The following is a 17,737-nucleotide window of genomic DNA, read 5'->3' on the forward strand; positions in this document are numbered from 1 at the left end:
TGAGGAGGTTTTCAGGGAAGAGGTCCTCCGCCAGGCAGAGCCAGCTTCGGAGAAAGGGCAGGGGAGTCAGGCTCTCCTCTGACGCTGCTGCCCACCTGCAGGCCAACGACGCGATGCCGGGGGTCCGAGCCTCTGTGAGCCAGATGCCCCTGATGCCACGCTGCCCACGGGGCCGCCGCCCTCCTTCCGCTTCCCCGTGCAGCCTTGCCCACTCCCGTAAGTGGCTTAATTAAGGAGCTGTGCAGTTTATTTATGTATGGACCTAGTCTAATTGGCCTGTTTGTCTTTCCTCATTATTCCCAGCTGGACAGAGCCGTTTGAACAACAAATGCGAAAAGCCTGGGTTTCTCCAACACAGTGTCTATTTTTGAAAGCCCGCTCGGTGCCCCCGCTATTAGCCGCGTGCACATGTTTGCCGGCTTCAGCCGCATGCCCGTAAGCACTTAATTGTGGGTGCAGTTAGTCAAGGCGGGCAGCTCTCTGCAGATTTCAGGGGTGAGGGGACCTAATTACACCTGCAATTGAGTGCTGCAGCGGGCACAAAAGATGCCTGTTCAGCTTAATTGCAGGCACCAAAATTGCCCCCACAGAAAGAATCCCCGGTCGATGCTTTGGGAGCCAAGGCCGGGAGTTGTAATAAAGAACGGATAACTCAGAATTATAGCGGTAGGGGGTGCTGGGTCGGGCCTGAAGGATTCGGCTGTTTGCAGCAGCCATTACACCTCTGGGCTGCCTTTTCCACCGTTGAGGCTGCTCTGTGGCTGGGTTTGTTTTATCATTGGCACCTGCCTTCACACACAGAAATGTCACCCAGAAGGGAAGCGGGGGTTAATCACCTCCTCCGCAGGTTGGCCGGCAGAACCTGTCACCAGGCTCACCTGGAATGGACGGGTGTGGCTGCCTCAAGCCCCGAGGGTCTCCCGTCCAGGGTGGGTGCCTGATGAGTCCGCAGCTGCCGTCTGAGCTCCCGCTGTGAGCCGGGCGTGGGTCTCGGCGGCGAGGTGTGGGTGAGGCGGTGGAGCCTTGGTGGGGAGGACTCCGCCATCTGCGGTGACCTCAGACCGTGGTGCTTCTCTTGTTCCGGACTCTCCTCCGCAGATCCCGTGAGGCTCGTCTGTTATTTCTCTGTCCCAGCTGCAGACCGACAGGTTTCTGCAGCTGCAGCCTCTGGGGGACAGTGGACCTGCTTGTCTCGGCTGTTCTTGCTGCTGACTTGCAACCCGGAAGTGCGGATTTCTGGTGTGCCTCGTTGTCTTGGCCTGCTGTGTGCTGGCCGTCGCAGTTGAGAAAAAAAAGAAAGAAAGAAACGCAGGTCTAATTTGAAGCCTGAGATGAAAGTGCTTTCCTTTAAGAGAAATGGTGTTTGTCTCCAGCCAATACCCAGAGACCCTACTGTGTCGCCACTTCCTTAGTCAAGTTCAGGGTTTGAGGACTGCAGGACGGCACAAGTCGCTGCAGTCCGACGGCACTTCTGCACGGGGCCTCCCTGGCCAGCTTCCCCTTGGCTCTCACCCTGAGCAGGTCGTTCCCTGGGGTCCTGCCTTGTTAGGGGGAGGGTCTTCTATGAACGCTCCAACTTGTGCAGAGGCCCCAGGCTTTGCTTTCTGACCCCTTGTTCTTTAAGGCCGTAAGACCAGACCTTCCGACTTTGCAGGATTTCAGATGCCCTTGGGGCCAGCATGGCCTCTGGAGCAGGTCAGCCCCAGGTTCCAATTTCCCTGTCCCTCTGACCTGGTAATTCCTTACCGTCTTGTCAGCTGTTGGGTGCTTTTAAGAAACTGCGGGACTATTTCTATGCAGCTTTTAGGGTTGATTTTGTGGGTCATTATGAGAAACGGGAAGTCCAGGGCACTTCTCTAAGTCCGGTGGTTTGGGGGTGCTGTGGGGAGGGGGTGGGGACAGTGGACAGAGCCCCAGATGGGTGTTGAGGGCTGTGCTCAGTGTGGAGCATGGCAGGGAGGGGCAGATGTCCACACTGGTCAGGGGAGGAGCAGGCAGCCAAATCCGGTGTTTAAGAGAAGAGCAGCAGAGAGTCTGAAGACCAGAGGACCCCCCAGGGAACTCCTTGAGGACCAAGAGCAGCAAAGGGGCAGCTCAGATTGGGGACTGCCGAGATTCAGCCGATGGGGAATCCTAGATCCCCAGCCAGAAGTGGCCCCAGGGCTTTCCTCTGTGGGGCCCAGCCAGGGCAAGAACCTGGGTCATTGGCAGAAGCTGCAGAGCAGGCGCATCTGGACACTGGGCTGCCACACAGGTGCCACATCCAACCACGCTCCTGCTGCCCTTGCTCAGCTCTTCGGCTAAGTTAAAACCACTTCTGGAGTTTGGCTGGTGGGGAAGGGTCTCACCCGTCCTGAATGTGTCCCCTTTGCCCTGCCACTGCTTTCTCTTGTCTTCCCGGCCTGCAGTCAGATGCCATGGCAGGGCCACGGCAGGGCCACGGGCATGGCACAGAGTGGGCCCGAGACCCTGTTTCTTATCCCTTTGGATCAGGACACTGTCGTGCCTTGCAACCTGTCATTTGTGTGACCTTGGGCCTGACCCTTCACTTTTCAAGCTCGGTTTTCCCTCCGTAAAGGGGGCAGCCTGTCTCCCTCCCTGACAGCGAGGAGGAGCCGAACACGTGGGCTAGATGAGTCAGTGGTAACAGTTGTGAAGTTTGGGGACACGGTGGCGAGACGTAAGCCTGGCTCTGGGGCCGGCAAAGGCCTTGTCGAGGGGTGCAGTCCCCAGAAGGGGGCTGGCTCAGAGTGTTGCCAGGCCAGGCCTGTGTCACCAGCCGACTCCTCCGTGTCTGACCTCAGGGGAGGGATGGGGGAGACAGCTCTGTGTGTGCTTGGGTGTGCGCGTGTCGGGATTTTCCAAGTCGGTGCTGGGACGTGGGGAGGGTGTGAACCCACACGCGATCAGCAGGCGAAGGAGGAGAAGCAAGTTGCAAGCAAGTCGCACCGGGCGGCCTTCTCTTTGGAAACCCGTTCCGTTTCTTAAATGTCAGAGTGAGCAGATGGTGTGTCTGAGTTTTATTAATCATGGGCTCATGGAGCTGGAAGGCCTGGGGGATCATTTAGTCCGTGCGTCCTACCGAGGAGGAGACTGAAGGCCAGAGAAGGCCAGAGCCACCCTGCACCTGTGATGGGGACTGAGCTGTGCTGACCCCCAGGCCGCCCCCCCACAATGCTCCCACATGCCTCCCACTTTGTAGAACCAAACAGGTGTATGCTCCCGCCTGCTTCAGGAACAGCCATCCTACCTCCCAATTAAAAGCTGAAGCCAAGCTGATTCTGGGATAATCCACCCCCACAAACAACCGGAAATCCTGCCTTTGGGACACATGGGTCAGGATGGCGCTTGCCAACCGAGAATGTTCCGGCCTTGGCGCACCGTGCGACGCTGCATGAGCTCATGTTGGCCGGGTGCGGGCAGGAGACACGGTCGCGAAGCCCAGAGGACCTGATTTGTGTGTGGGGGGGGTCCCTCCTGGGCCCACCTCTTTATCGCAATTCCTCTGAGCCACAGAGCTCCTCCCAAGCTGAGCACTTGGCTGAGACTGTTCCCTTCCCCCCAGTGGCAGCTGTTGAAACAGACTCTAACACAGGGCACCCGGAAGTTCATCTCATCACATGATGTTATGAAATTGAAACCACCATTTTGACCCAAGTGGGCAGAATAGCTCTTTGTCCTGCCTTTTTCCCAACACATGCTACAGCTGTTCTAGTTAGTCATGAGGTGGCTCTAACCAGGCCCACAGCTTGGTTCTGTGAAGAGAGTAGAGGTGGGGCTAAATCATACTAGAGTGTAAATGACTGATAGCAGATACTTTCTTTTTTTTCTCCCCCAAGCAGATGTTCCTTAGGTTGGAGAGAAGGAGGTCTGTGGAGGAAAGGGAGAAACACGGAAAGGCCCAAGGCACCGGGGTTGCCCACATAACCCATGGGTCCATTCACCCCCTTGTTTCTGTATGAGCCCTCAATCACTGGACTCCTTCCCATCTGATCCTGTTTCCTGAGTCACAAGCTTGTCCCCACTTTGGAACCATTGCTTCTAAGCAGCACCAGAGAATCAGAAATAGCTAGAAGACCCCATTTAGACCCTCGAATTTTTTATGCAGCAAAATTAGGGCCAAGAGAGGACCATTGTTTGTCCAAGGCTGACAGCAGAACTAAAAAGCTCAGGTTGCTCATTATACTGGCTGGACCCCTTAGGCTACAGTGATGGCTGTCAGTTGGGATAATTTTGTGCCCCTGTCCATCCCCCATGGGAGAAATGTGTCCATTCTGGAGAGATTTTCGCTGTCACAACTAGAGTGTGCTCCTAGCATCCGGTAGGTGGGGCTAGGGGTGCTGCCAAACATCCCAGAGGGCACACCGCCACCCCCAGCCAAGAATTCTCCAGCCCCCTCAGTGTGGCGGAGGTGGGGAGCCCCGTGCCACATCCATGCTTTGTGAACCCTCTGGCCAGAGGAGCTAGTCACGGGGAGGGTGTCTCATGCGGGACACGGCAGAACCCCGCGGGCTCAGGCATGACCCACAGAGGGTGAATAAAGAACAGTCAGGCCACTGGGGACAACAGGACAGGTGCAGAGGAGGGGGGTGGCTGGGCTGAGTCAGGATTTCTTCACGGGAGAAAGGCAGAGGGGGATGACAGGGCTCTGGGGTGTCCCCCTCCAATGGCGCCATCGTGTTGAAAGCCAGCGCCCAGCGTGAGGGGGACAGCAGGCACGAAGCCGCCTTTTAAGACTCCCATCTTGTTGGCCAGAGGGCTGCGTAGACTGGAAGCAGTCAGGCCCAGGGGTGCACGGAGAGAGCTGCATGTTCTCCCCAGACGTGCAGTTACGTCACCCCCTGCTCTTCTTCCCCAGCAGGAGGTAGTGGGACTGCTGCTCACGGATGCCTCTCTGCCTTGAACAGGCGAGCCCTGATCCCTGGGTGCAGGCTCGGGTTCAGAGAAGAAAGCCTTATTGCCTGGGGGCAGGCCGCCCACGGGCTGTTGTGGGGTCCCCAGAAGGTGACCACTGGGATTTGCGCCGGCAGGCTCCCTCTCCCAGAGACCTCCCTCGGTGGCCAGGCCCCTGTTGGCTCTGAGTGAGGCAGAACATTCACGACCAAAAGCTGTCTTGGATTATGAATGGACTGCTTCCAGAAGTGGCCGGCCTGTCGCAAGCGCATGAGGACAGGCGGGCGGGGGCGGAGGTGGGGGGGGGGGACCCTGTCAGGGATGAGCTGTGTGGCCCCAGCAGCCCCAGACACGGGCTCTGGCTGATTTCTCTGGCATCCACGCAGCCCCGAGAAGGGTGGGCTTTGGCCCAGTCGCTGTGTATGGCTCCTCAAGCCAGGATCTTAAAGAGTCCTCCAGTCCCGAGCTCCACCCACAGGCCCGAGCTGGAGGTCGGGCGCCCAGTTCCGGGGGCAGACCACAGCGCGCACTGTCCTTGCCCTTCTGGCTTTTTGTTTGGTTTGCTTTTCATTCAACAAATGGGTATCTGGGCTCCAGCCTCTTTACCGGGTCCTACCAGAGGCTGACGCAGAGGATTCCTTAGAGCACGGTTTTTTATGTATGTATGTATGTATGTATTTATTTATTTAAAGATTTTATTTATTTATTTGACAGACAGAGACCACAAGTAGGCGGAGAGGCAGGCAGAGAGAGAGAGAGAGGAGGAAGCAGGCTCCCCGCCGAGCAGAGAGCCCGATGCGGGACTCGATCCCAGGACCCTGAGATCGTGACCTGAGCCGAAGGCAGCGGCTTAACCCACTGAGCCACCCAGGTGCCCCAGAGCACGGTTTTAAAAACGAGGTCACTTTATATCTCTGGGCCTTAGTCTTCTCACCTGCAAAATGGAGGCGACGCGACAGACTTATTTTTGCCGCAGGGACAAAACGCGGTCACGCCCTTAAAGCGTCCGGCTTCGGGCGAGGTATTGAGTAAATGTCTGTGCAGGGGGGGGGGGGGGCGTCTACTGGTCACGTGCTGAGCTAACCGGAGCTGCGGTGATGAAGGGTCCGGGCGTCCCCGGGGCTCCTCACACTGGCCGTGACATGTTGGAACCCTCAAAGCAGAAGGCACACAGGAGATCATTCTCAAACATGTGCCCACGTTAACGTACAGTTGGTGGGAGGCCACCTGCTCTTAACAACCTTTGGGGGGCGGGGGGTCACTGCGCCTCCCATCGGTGGGTTCAGGCTCATCCTGCGAGCGCACGTCTGGTGGGCAGACGCAGAAAGGGAACCTGGAGGCTCGGGTGGGAGGTTTTGCAGGGCCGGGCCTGAGACTGGTGCGATGTTCCCGCACCACGTTCTGTCCGCCGCCTCTGGGTCATCCAGCCCCCTGCTCCTGCCCTCGAGCCTGAGCGGTCTAGCCTGGGGTGTGAGCCCGGGGCCGGGAAGGGAAGCAGATTGGGTGGAAAGCTGGCCACCAGGGCTCCTGGTTGGTTACCGCTCTCCCAGGCCCCATGGGCTGCTAGCAAGCAGAAGGCCAGCTGAGCCCTCCTTCCTAGGTTCCTCTGGCAAGGCTGGTTGGCGGTCCCCCGCCCCTTTCCGGGCAGATGGCCACACCCGCTGGTCTCTTACAGGCTGGCTGCCATCCAAACCTCAGGCAGGGAATGTGGGTTCCCGGAGAGGAGAGCAGGGGGTGCATAGGCCGCTCAAGAGCCTCCCCATCCCGGTGGGGTGTTGACTGCGGCCTCACAGAGGACAGGCGACTGTGCACACACTGCCTGCTGCCAGGGGCCCTGGACCCTTCATCCAGGCCCTTGCTGCAGACCTGTGGGAGACATGGACTCTGCTGGCCTGAGGTCCATGGAGTCTGGCCTCGGACAACACCCAGGGCCTCCCTGGGATGACAGCACAGAGGGAGCATTTGTTCCTGCAGAAACAACAGGACGTATTAGTTTCCCGTGGCTGCTGTAACAGATTATTACAGACTGGGTGGCTTGAAACATCAGATACCTTCCTTTCTCCCAGTTCTGGAGGCCAGAAAGGTCACCACAATCCCACGAAAGCCTCAAGGGGAGGCTCCTCCCTGCCTCCTCCGGCTCCTGGGGGCTCCAGGTGTTCCTGGGAGCCGTGGTCCCATCTTCTGTCTGGTGTCTGCCTCTGTCCTCACATGGCCTTCTCCCTGTGTCTTCTCTGGTCTGCTCTTTTTATAAGGACACTTGTCGTCAGATTTAGGGCCCACTCTGATAATCCAGGATGACCTCATCTCAAGATCCTTAATTACATCTGCACAGACTCCTTTCCCAAATAAGGTCACCATCACAGCTTCTGGGTGGACATGTATTTCGGTGGGACCCATTCAAACCACGACACGGCGGCAGGGGGAGGAGGCCCCAGGAGACCCGTCTAGACACCCCCCATCCCCCAAGACAGGATGGCACAGTCTGGATGGGGGGCTTGCTGGAGCTGCCCCAGGTAGCAGGCAAGCAGAGGCGAGCACACAAAGCACGCAAAGATGGAAACCAGACCTGGGTTTGCAAATATCACCACGAGGGGGGCCTGGACAGAGGTTCCCCTTTTCTCTTCTGACCTCTCAGACTTGCTTGTTGTCTTGAGACTTGGAACCGGGCACCTAAGGGCAGGAGCTGGACTGAAGGAGAAAGCAGGTGTCCGCTCCCTGCGTGCCCTTGGGCAAGTGACTTCACCTCTTCCGGCCTCAGGGTCCTCAGGTATGAAATGGGTCCATCTCTGTAGGTCTGCAGGTCGGCCTCCTAGGGCGGGGGCAGGTTCCGGATAAGATAGCGCTCTTAGCCAAGCACGCCCCCGGGAGGACTGGGTGTGCTGAGCCCCGGTTGGTGGCCGTCCTATCACACGGGAGTCACTACAGGTCTGTTTACGGAGTCCTTCCCCTGTGCCAGGCTCCAGGCTGGTTCCACACCCGCCTCTTGCTGGAATGCGGGAGCGATTTCATCCCATTTTCCTGGTGGAGATGCCAGGTCTCCAGATGGTGATGTCATGGCCTTGAGGGCCTGCGGTGGGTGGGGGCCCAGCTGAGACGTGAACTCTGGTAAGTCCTGCTCCAACATGGACTCTGGAACAAGTTTGGGTTCAGATCTCAGCCCCGCCACTTCCCCGACTGTGTGTCCCTGGGCGAGGTCCTTGACCTCTCTGTGCCTCATCTAGAAAATGAAACTCATGGTGACCTTGAACAGCATGTTAGGAGGATCCAGTCAGTTCCCTGTGAAAAGTGCTGAGAACAGCAGCTGGCACAGACGGAGCGCTCAGGAAACATCAGCTGGCATGATTATCCCAAAGAGGGAAGTGGAGGGGCAGACCCAGAGGGCCATTTCGGGCTAGCTACACTCCCAGCATGGCCTCTGCCCCCTCCCCTCAGATCCCCCGGGGGCACGCCTTGGTGGCCTGGTGGCAGCTGGGCCTGGCCTGGACGGCCAGCAGGGTGCAGTGGGCATGCAGAGCTGGCGGGCCCACGGCTGCAAGTGTCGCCACCCCCCCCACCCCGTCCCCCCTCCTCCGGCTGCGCTCTCCAGACCCTGGCTGCAGCCCGGGTCCTCAGCACGTGCAGGGAGCCTATTTTTACTGCGTTCAGCTGACGCTCTTGGCCGGCTGGGCTGTCTCCGTGCTTTGGCAACGGCAGTCCCGCTAGGGGGAGTCTCGGGCCCCTCCATTTTGAAGGAGCATTGGGGGGACCCCTTTGCTTCAGTGTGGGATTCTGGGGGGCTCCACGCAGCTTCCAGAGAGGCAGCCGGCCCCCAGCCTGCTTTCCCCATTGAGAGACGACGAAGCGCTTTTCTTCTCTTTCCACCCTGCCCAGGACATGGCCCCGAGCTGCCCTCTGACCCTGGGTCGGCTTGCAGGGTGGACAGGGGTCTTTCAGGGAGGTGGCGGGGTGGGTGGTGTGGGAGGGGGCGACTTTGCCCTGTGGTGGCCCCCACGGAAGGAGGGGCACTGGAGGCTCAGCCTATCCCATTTCCTGCCTCTTTTCTAGAAATGCCCTCCTCTCTCCTCCCTCCTCCCCGCAGAGGTGATCTGACCGAGACGGTGGGAGGGTTATGGCCGTGACCTGCGTCTGAGAGAGAAGAGGGGTTGGAGAGAGACATCTTGTGCTTGCACAGAATCCCATCGAAGGGACACTCCCAGGAGAGTGCTGCCCTTCTCACCTGGGCCAGGTGTGGCTCAGGCTGGCTGTCCCTCTCGCCACCCCCCCACTTCCACCCCCCGCCCCCCGGGCCAGCCAGGCCATCGCCACCCTCCGAGCTGGGATGGCTCCCCTGGGAATGAATGGCCACAGTGAGGCGTTCCAAAGACGCCAGCCAAGCCACAAGGGCCAGTGGGAAAGGGAAAATCCTTCCAGCTCCTCGTTCAGCCACATTATGGCAAACAACCGAGCCATTCAGTGGAGAGGCGGCCCACTAAGCAGGCTGCTTGGCACGGCGGGGGTGGCTTTCTATTTTTCAGCTGTTTTGGCTTCAGGTCAGGAGCCGTGGTGCAGCCGTGCTCTCACAGTGGGTCTCCTCCTTTCCTTCCTTCCAAACGTCCCTGTCACCAGGAAATGTCACCAACCTACTCCGAGCCGCCCCAACGCAGGCCCGAAGGAGGCTTGGGTTTCGCTTAGAACCTCGGTGCTCACCTTCTTCCCCGAGGGAGTGGCCGAAAGCCATTAGGGGTTGGCGGGAGCGTCTAGAGATAATTCAATGCAGGCATTCAAATGCTTATAGGGAGAGATGTTTGCCTCTGACTGGGGAGCTGGGAGGCCGGGGCTGGCCCTCCGGAGGGGGGCTTCCCACCCTCTTACTGCTCAGTCCCCCACCTGCCCGCTCTGCGGGGATCTCTTGGCCTCGCCTTTCCGCCTTATATCTGTCCTGATGGGTTGGGGAGTGGCTGTCTCCAGGGGGTCCTGCACTGAAGCCGGGCGTTTTGGAGCTCGAGGCAGGAGACCCTTTTGCCGGCCCCCGGAGCTGGGAGCGTTGTCCACAGGTGGCTCTTCGAAGACCAGCTCCTTGCTGGCATCATCTTCCCCATTTTAGCAGGGGAGGGGGGGCACCCAACAGATTGGGGGACCATCTCTCCCTCTGTACCCTGCCTGTGATTGGCCCGTAATTACAGGTTTATTGCCTGTATAGCTATTGTGTAATGACATGTTTGCAAATTAATTTTTATGGCTCCTGCCATTAGCATATACAGTAGAGGAAGGTTTAGTATTAATTACTACTGTTGTTCATGTAATCCTGGAGAATTAAAAACCAATAAAAGAATGACAACAGAAACTGGTAGTTTAGGGTCTCTTAAAAATAGTTTAATTCCACGCCCCCCCCCCAGTAGGATCAGAGATCTTCAAAGCCTATGAGGGACCTGGAGGGGCGCGTGGGCGGCAGCTCCCACGACCCCCCCCCCCGCGCGCCCTGTTACCCCAACTCCCAGAGGGACGCAGGTTATCAAGCGTGCGGGTGATAAGTGGGTGATAAATGGGCAGGAGGCGAAAGCTGGGGTCCAAGTCGAGGCCGAGCCGAGCCGAGCCGGGGAGGGGGGTGGGGGCGGGCAGGTGCTGGACCCCGACCCCGACCCCGCCGCGCCGGGAACGTTGTCTCCCTCGCCAGGCTGCCAGCGGCGGCGAGCGCAGGGGGAGGCGCGGGGAGCGCCGAGCGCGCCGCCACGCAGCCCCGGAAACAAAGGGCCGCCGCCGCCGAGGGCCGGGAGCGACCTCCGGGGTCAGCGCGGGGCGGAGCGGCCAGATGCCGGCGGCGGGCGCCGGCGGCCCCGCGTGGCCCGTTTCCTCCAGGTCAGCGGCCCCGGCGCTGCCCCGGGTGACCGCGCGCGCCCGGCCGCCCGTGGGGAGAGGCGCCGGGCGGGGCGCGGCCGGGGCCGGGGGACTAAAAGACGCGCCTCGCACCCCCGGCCGAGCAGGCGGCCGCCGGCGTGCGGCACCCACCCAGCCGTTGGTGGCGGCGGGGAGGAGCGCCACCTCGCTCCCGCGGCTCCGAGCGCTCCGCCCAGCCCATCTGAGTCTTCTGGCGGGGTGGGGGCGCGCGTGAGTGGCCTAGAGGGTCCGGAGGCACGCCTGGTGCCCCCACCTCCTCCAGTTTGCCCTCCGGAGCGCGCCTCTAGCGTATCGTATTCCGGGAGTTCAGTTGTCATCTGAAGCCCCGGCGTTTAGCAGGGACCTCGGGGCTGCCGCGGGGGACCCCTGATGTACGCAGGGGCTGGGGAGCGTTGGCAGGAACCCAAGTTTGGCGAGCTCGCGGGGCCCCGCCCTGCGTACCTGCGGGCTCAGATCTGCTCCTCAAAGCAGGCTGGTTGTCTGTGGGGTCAAAAGGTGACCCCTTAGTGTCACCCGGCCGCGATTCCGGCTGGTTGGGCCACCGAGAGGCCCTCAGAAGGGAAAAGGGCTTGAAAATAAGCCGTCACGTCAAGAGGCGGCGTTGCAGCGCGCGTTCCAGAGTGTGTGGGGGCGTGGGGAGAGGGAGTCTGTCTCTTTAAAATCGCTGGGCTGGACAATGAGCGCACAGGATGTGGTTTGGCGGCAGGGTTTTTTCCCCTTCGATTTGGGGAATTATCACATGGGGCCTTCTTGAGCTGGTGTGAAAGAGAGGCGGCGTGGGGAGGAGAGATACAGACTCCACACTCACACTGGGTGCAGTTGATCGTTCTCTTAAACCAAATTAGCCAGGACGCTCGTTACTATGGTGCAGCCGCGGCTTGCAGAATCCCAGTAATAGCATTTATTAGGTCTATTTGCCTGGAAGCATGCCTTCCCGGATCTGATAATGCACCGGTGCAGGGAGAGTGTGGAAGATGGTATCAAGCATTTGATTACACTTACAACACGGATTTTTAAGGGTGGGGTGCGGGGCGCGAGGGAGAGAAAGGAGAGAAAGGAGCTGCTCGCCTTTGGAGCTCCCCGGAGCTGGGCGGCGTGTGCGTTTCCGCAGTCCCGCGTGGGTTCACCAAAGGCTGGCCAGAGCCTCCCGGGGCACGGTTTGGGGATTCTCCTCCTAGGCCCCGGCAGCGGGTGAACTCCGGCTCCCGCAGCTGTCAGCCGTGGGAGGGGAGGGCGGGCGGGCGGCCAGAGCGCGGAGTTGGGCAGCCGAGGGGGGCCCGGCGGCGCCCGCGGCCGCCCACTGTTTGCAAACGGCCCGGCTTTGGGGCAGAGCGGAGCGCCCCGCCGCCAGCCGCGGCACCCTGCCCGCGTCCGGAGAAGGGGAGCCCGGCTGTCTTGCGCCCGGATCCCAGTCCGCACGGATCTGCGGCCCGGCTCGGCCGCCGCGCGGGGAGAAGCTCGCAAGTGAAACTATTATTATCGCTCTGCAAAGCATGCAGCTCTTGGAAGATGCCGCGTAGAGACGGAAGGAGCCGCCGCCGCCGCCGCCTGCAGCCGCCCGCCGCTGCGCCCCTACCCTTTCGCTTTCATTAGGGGAGACAAATCTGCTGTCAGGCAGCCAGCTTTCCAATTTACCGATAATGATTCTTGCATGAAAATTGATCGAGGGGCTCTCCACCGCCGCGCGCGCTCGCCTCCCCGCTCTCCTCCGGCTCCTTCTGCCCGGGCGCCTGAGCCCCCGCGAGTTCTTTCTCTTCCTTCCCCCACCCCTGCTCTCTGAGTCAGTGGTGGGACGCCGGCCCGGGGAGATAACCAAAAAAAAAAAAAAAAGAGAGAGAGAGAGAGAGAGAGAAAAGAAAGAAAAAGGTGGGGGGTTGTTGGTGGCGAGGGGGGAGGGGAGCCGTCTCTCCGGCCTGCTTTCTCCTGCCGGAGACTTGTTTGCAATCGCTGCCTCTTTTATTTACGAGAAGAAATCTCCCCCTCGGTACTTCTTGGCTGTTTGGGTATTAATTTTCTCCTCTCCCCTCTCCGGCTCGCCCCCTCCTCCTCTCCCCCACCCCGCCCCTCCTCACCCAGTAGCTAAGGGGAAACGAAAACAAAGCCGATTTCTCCTTGGCAACAAGAGATACCCCCTCCCGCCGCCCCCCCCCTTCCTTTTTCCTTCTGGTTCTGAACGTGAAACCCTGTTGGAAACAGGTCCCTTGACCCTCGCCCTTGACATTCAAATGGCTGAATGGAGGAGAGATTGCTACTCACACGTCTTGGGGCTGCTCCCCCCCCTCCCTCTCTGTCTCTCTCGCTCCTTTTTTTCTTTCAAATGAGTAATCCCTGAAGATCTCAACCCCCCAATTTCATCACCCTCACCTCCCCCCTTTATTTTTCTCGCGCTCCTCTCCGCGCTCCCGCCTGCTTCCCTCCGCCGTGCGCCCCCCTCCGCCGTTTTATTTGCATCTCAAGTCCAAAAGGCAGAAAATACACACGCGGCGGCGGAGACACCGGGCAGCCGTGGAGGCTCCGGCCCGTCCTCGGTCGTCAGTCACCTCCTTGTGGATCTGCCCCGGGGCCGAGGTGGCCGAAACTGCCCGGGCGCTGGCCCAGGAGAGAGCCCTTCCATCGTCTTAGGGAGGGGAAAAAAAAAAAGAAAGAAAAAAAGACATTTTTCTCCGTTGCTCTCGGAATCGCTCTTCTGTCTTTATTTTATTGTTTTGGACATTTTTGAGCGCCTTGGCTCGGACGGTTCTTTTTGTTTCATTGCTGGGTTAAAAAAATTTTTTTCCCCCTAATTCATCCCTCTCTGGCCACTATGGAATTCTAATTTGAATCATGTTTGGATTGAAGCCGCCTCTGTATTACTTACCAGGTAAGCGAGCGGTGCGCGCCTCCCCGGGTCCCGCGCGGCGCCGGCGCGTCCCGGACCCCCCCACCCCCCAGACCCGCAGCCTGGGTCGGGGCAGCGGGTCGGCCGAGCCCCCCAGCCCCCTCCCCATGTCGCGGGCGGGCGGGCGCGCGCGGCCCGGCGGCTCCCGCTGCGGTCCAGCGGGCGGTGTGTGCGCGACGTGCGGCGGGGAGCGCCCACCCTGCCCGCCGCCCCCACCGCGCCGCCGCCGGGGGTTGCGCGTCTCGCTCCTTTTGTCTGCCCGGAGCCGGCTCCGCCGCGGCGGCGCGGCGAGCGTCCGGGGCACGCCGCCTTCCGAGGTGAATTAAGCCCCGGGTGTGAAGTTACTTTGCCGCACGCCGCCCCGATCGGTGCCTTGCGCCCCCCTCCCGCCCCCAGCCTCCAGCCAGCCCCCCTCCCGCCCCTCTGCCTCCAGCCAGCCCCCTGCGCCGTCTCCGCGCGAGCGCCGCGCGCCTGCCCCCCGCCCCCCTTCCTGCCCGGGTTTCCCTGGAAGGTTTTGTTCCTGCCGAGGTCGGAGGAGGGGGCCGGGGAAGCTCCGGAGGGTGGTTGTGGCGTGGCTTCCTGTTTCCCTAACCTTCCTGCGCGCTGACAGCCGCCTGCCGTGTAACTTTCTGTTTCGGGGCAAGTCGTGCTTGCAAGCCAGAGTGGAGGGGCGGGGAGGGGGTGACAGCCGGAGGTTTGGGGAGCCCCTCGTGAGTTCCCCTTGTTTGGACTTTGAAACCTGAAAAATAAGGACATGTGGGTTGAGGGGAGGCTGGGAAGCCAGGGGTTCCTGGCGAAGGAGGTGGGGACCTCGGTGACCCTTGGGGCCCTTCCGGCTGCCTCCTGGTCACCCCCTTCTAGTGTCCCTGGGGTGGGGAGTAACTGACTAGGCCTGCCCTCTGTGGGCCGCCGACCCGCCGGTCAGGAGCACATGGCAGCCTGCGACCGCTGGTTTTCTTCTCCCTTCTCGCCTCTGAGAGTTTGATCTGCCCTGGCAGGGCACACAGTTCCTGTGGAAGTTGGGGGGGGGGGGGGGGGGCCAGGGATCGGGGGGGGGGGAGATGTGGGGAGGAGAGGAAGTTCTGGGCTCACACTGGGGCTTCTAAAATGCTGCATAAGAGGCTGCCTGTGGAGGGTAATTTCTGCCCTGTTCTGCTAGGGGAAGGTGCAGGTGGCTGGGTGTGGGGATTGGGTTTTTTTTTTTTTTTTACTGTAGGTTCAGAAGAAGCTCCTGTCACTTTGGCTGAGGCTCCCACAGAAGCCCCACGCTCTATGGGAGGAATGTGGGAGCCACAAATGGCCTGGACGGGACCCAGCTTTGCTGGATCTGGCACTTGCCAGGGTGAACCTGGACAAGGGGAGGAGGTCGTCCAAGAGGCCAACAGACTTAAAAAAAAGAAAAGAAAAGAAAAGTAGGAAAGACTAATGGGTTCTGGATGAAATCTGTACAGTTACTCTTTCTGAGTGTCTGTGGCTGTTTTAGGTCCCCAGCCCTTCCCAGGAACTGACATGGTCTGCATTTAATGCTTGGTGTCTACACCGCTTTTGTAGCAAGTGTGTTTCTCAGGGTCTGCTCTTGTATTGGTCTCTTTGCCCTTCACGGCCTGAAATGCAAATCCAGCGCTTCCCTCCCTCCACACTGCCCTTGAAGGATCTGATCCAAATTAGAATCAGGAACCCCCAATTTGCAAAAGGGTTGCGTTTTAGCACAGGGCTGCTGGGGGGCGGGTGGGGAGCCATCTCCCCCATAGGTAGCCGAGAGCTGGCGAGATGCATGGGGGCTCTTGGAACCCCAGCTGCTCTTCCTGTGGGCCTCCCCCCTGCACCCGGAGCTGCAGGAAAGCAGGGGGAGTTCTTTCCTGTTTGGAGCCCCCCTTCCCTCATAGACACTCAGTGCATGTTTGTGGCAAGAATGAATCTTCTTAAGTACAGGGTGTCTTAAAAGCACAGGTGTTTGTAATCGACACCCCACTTCACCTGCCATTGGGTGGCTGCTGGTACTTACTATTCATCAGGTGACCGGTTTTCTGTTTACACTTGGAGCATTCAGAAAGAAAAGGAGGAAGTGTCAGGCTAGGAAATTCAGAGCAATTAAGGAAAATCAGTCCTGGCTGGTGTTAAGCCCCAGGGGCAGGAGGGCGGGGTGGGGGGGGCGGGTGCCCGGTGGGGAAGGTCTGCCCGCCTGGCCCCCGGGGGAGGTCAGGGCACAAGTCATTTCTCAGCCTGTGGAGAGAGGTTTGTCACCTTGCTCTCTTCTAGCTTTCTCTTTTTTAACTCCCTCACTAGGGTTTTGTACTTTATAATTTTGCTGTTACAGTTTACAGGCTTCATGGGGGAGAACCATGGTCAAGTGGCTTTGCTTCCCTGCTTCTATGAGCTCAGAGTAGGCAGTGGCCTAGTTCTCTTGACCACTGTCAGACCCCCTTGGGAGTGCTTTGCAGGAGTTTCTCCCATCTCCGAGGTCCGTGCATGTGGCTGCCCATTTCACAGACGAGGAAAGGGGGGCTCAAAGGGGCAAGTGATTTGGCCAGAGCTGGGATGTGGAACCGGCTGCTGCCCGCCACACTGCTCCAGAAAGGAGAGGCCTAGAGGCACCTCTTAGAGAAGAGGCACAGCCTTCCTGGTCTCTGGAGGCCTGACACCAATGCTCTGGAGCCTTGGGACCTGGTTCTGGCCCCACAGCTAGATCCCCAGGCTGCATCTGTAAGTGTGGGGAGCCAGGGCCCAGAACCTGCCTGTCCAGCCCTCACCCCGAGGCAGTTCACAGTCCTCAACTGCTGCTCCTCCTTGACCGGTGACAGGACTCAGGCCAAGCAGCAACGTGTCCTGCTCTACCTCGTACAAGTTGGGACCTTGGGCGGGTGACTTGAGCTCGCTGGGCCTCGATTTTTCCCATTTTTGAACTGGGATCGGTAATGGTATCTCCTTCAGTATGGTATGAGGCAGGGGCTGGCGATCCCTGGCCCATCTCCCGTGTTTGTAAATAAAGTTTTATTGGCACATGGCCACACCTGCTCTGCGGTCTGTGGCAAGCTTTGGGGCTACAATAGCAGTGCCGACCAGTTGTAACAAGGCAGATATTTCAGCTGTGTCCTGTGTTTGCTACATCTGGTGAGGACAGGCCTACGAGCCTGCAACAAAGTCAACAATTAGCGAGCTATAGCTAGCATAAAAATGATTTTTTTCCAGTAAGCTCTGCACCCAACATAGGGCTTAAAGTCACCACCCTGAGATCAAGAGTCACATGCTCTACTGACTCAGCCAGCCAGCCCCCCCCCACCACCCCGTGCACACACATTGTTATTATTAAGGTGGAATTATTTGCAGAAAATCACTGGGCTGCTTAGTAGTTGAACTGGGACTTGAACTCAGGTCTTTGGGCCAGACCTCCTGGACCCCATGACCGTGTAGCTGGCTTCTGCATGCTCCTTCACTGGCGGGGTGCAGGGGGGGGGTTGGTACCCAGCAGGGCGCGCGCTCGTCATGCCAAGAGGGAGAGGTGTGGGCATGTGGTATGGAAGCTGGGGACTGGCGGACGGGTGGGCTCTCTAATGCTCCTTGGAAGACTTCCTTTCCCTGTGCGCCTGCGCCCAGCTACCGTCTTTCCTGAACTCCACCAGCCCGCAAGCTCCAGACTGGAAGGGACCATGCGTTTACCTCGTGCCCAGCTCAGTGCCAGACCCTAGCAGCCATAATAGAACACCGAGGACGAGGCGGTGGCGGCCACTTCTTATGGGGCACCCGCTCAGTGCCCATTGTGGTGTATACTGAATCCCACTGGCCAGCGAAAGAAACTGAGGCACGGCAAGGCCGCGGTCACACAGGACGCAAGCGGCCCGGCCGGGCTCTGACCGCAGGCAGCGCGGCTCCAGAGTCCCAGCTTAATAAATATTTGTTGAAGGAGAGTGAGGGAGGGAGCTGGCGGTTGGTGTCGGCGGTGGCGCCCTGCCCTGCCGGCCCCCTTATCTTGTTCCTGGAGTTCACGGAGGGAGGACTCGGCAGCTGTCAGCTCACCCCACCCTGGCCCCATGCTGAACTCTGGGTGACCCCGGCTGCCCCTCAGGATTTACTGGCCACTGCTGGGAAGGACAC

General features: G+C 59.6%; 1 protein-coding gene and 1 long non-coding RNA gene across 6 annotated transcripts in view; one reads left to right on the forward strand and one right to left on the reverse strand.

The window, feature by feature from the left end:
* GSE1 (Gse1 coiled-coil protein) overlaps positions 1–17,737 on the forward strand; it is a 385,451-nt gene that overhangs the window by 274,303 nt on the left and 93,411 nt on the right. The gene's annotated exons all lie outside the window — the stretch shown is intronic.
* On the reverse strand, positions 10,799–13,695 carry LOC132005885 (uncharacterized). Its single transcript, XR_009400928.1, has 3 exons — positions 13,625–13,695; positions 13,248–13,384; positions 10,799–12,543 (listed from the first exon to the last, which is right to left on the reverse strand). It is a non-coding gene; the product is annotated as an uncharacterized LOC132005885 (long non-coding RNA).

This window comes from Mustela nigripes, chromosome 17 (assembly GCF_022355385.1).
Source record: "Mustela nigripes isolate SB6536 chromosome 17, MUSNIG.SB6536, whole genome shotgun sequence".
NCBI classification, from domain to species: Eukaryota; Metazoa; Chordata; class Mammalia; order Carnivora; family Mustelidae; genus Mustela; species Mustela nigripes.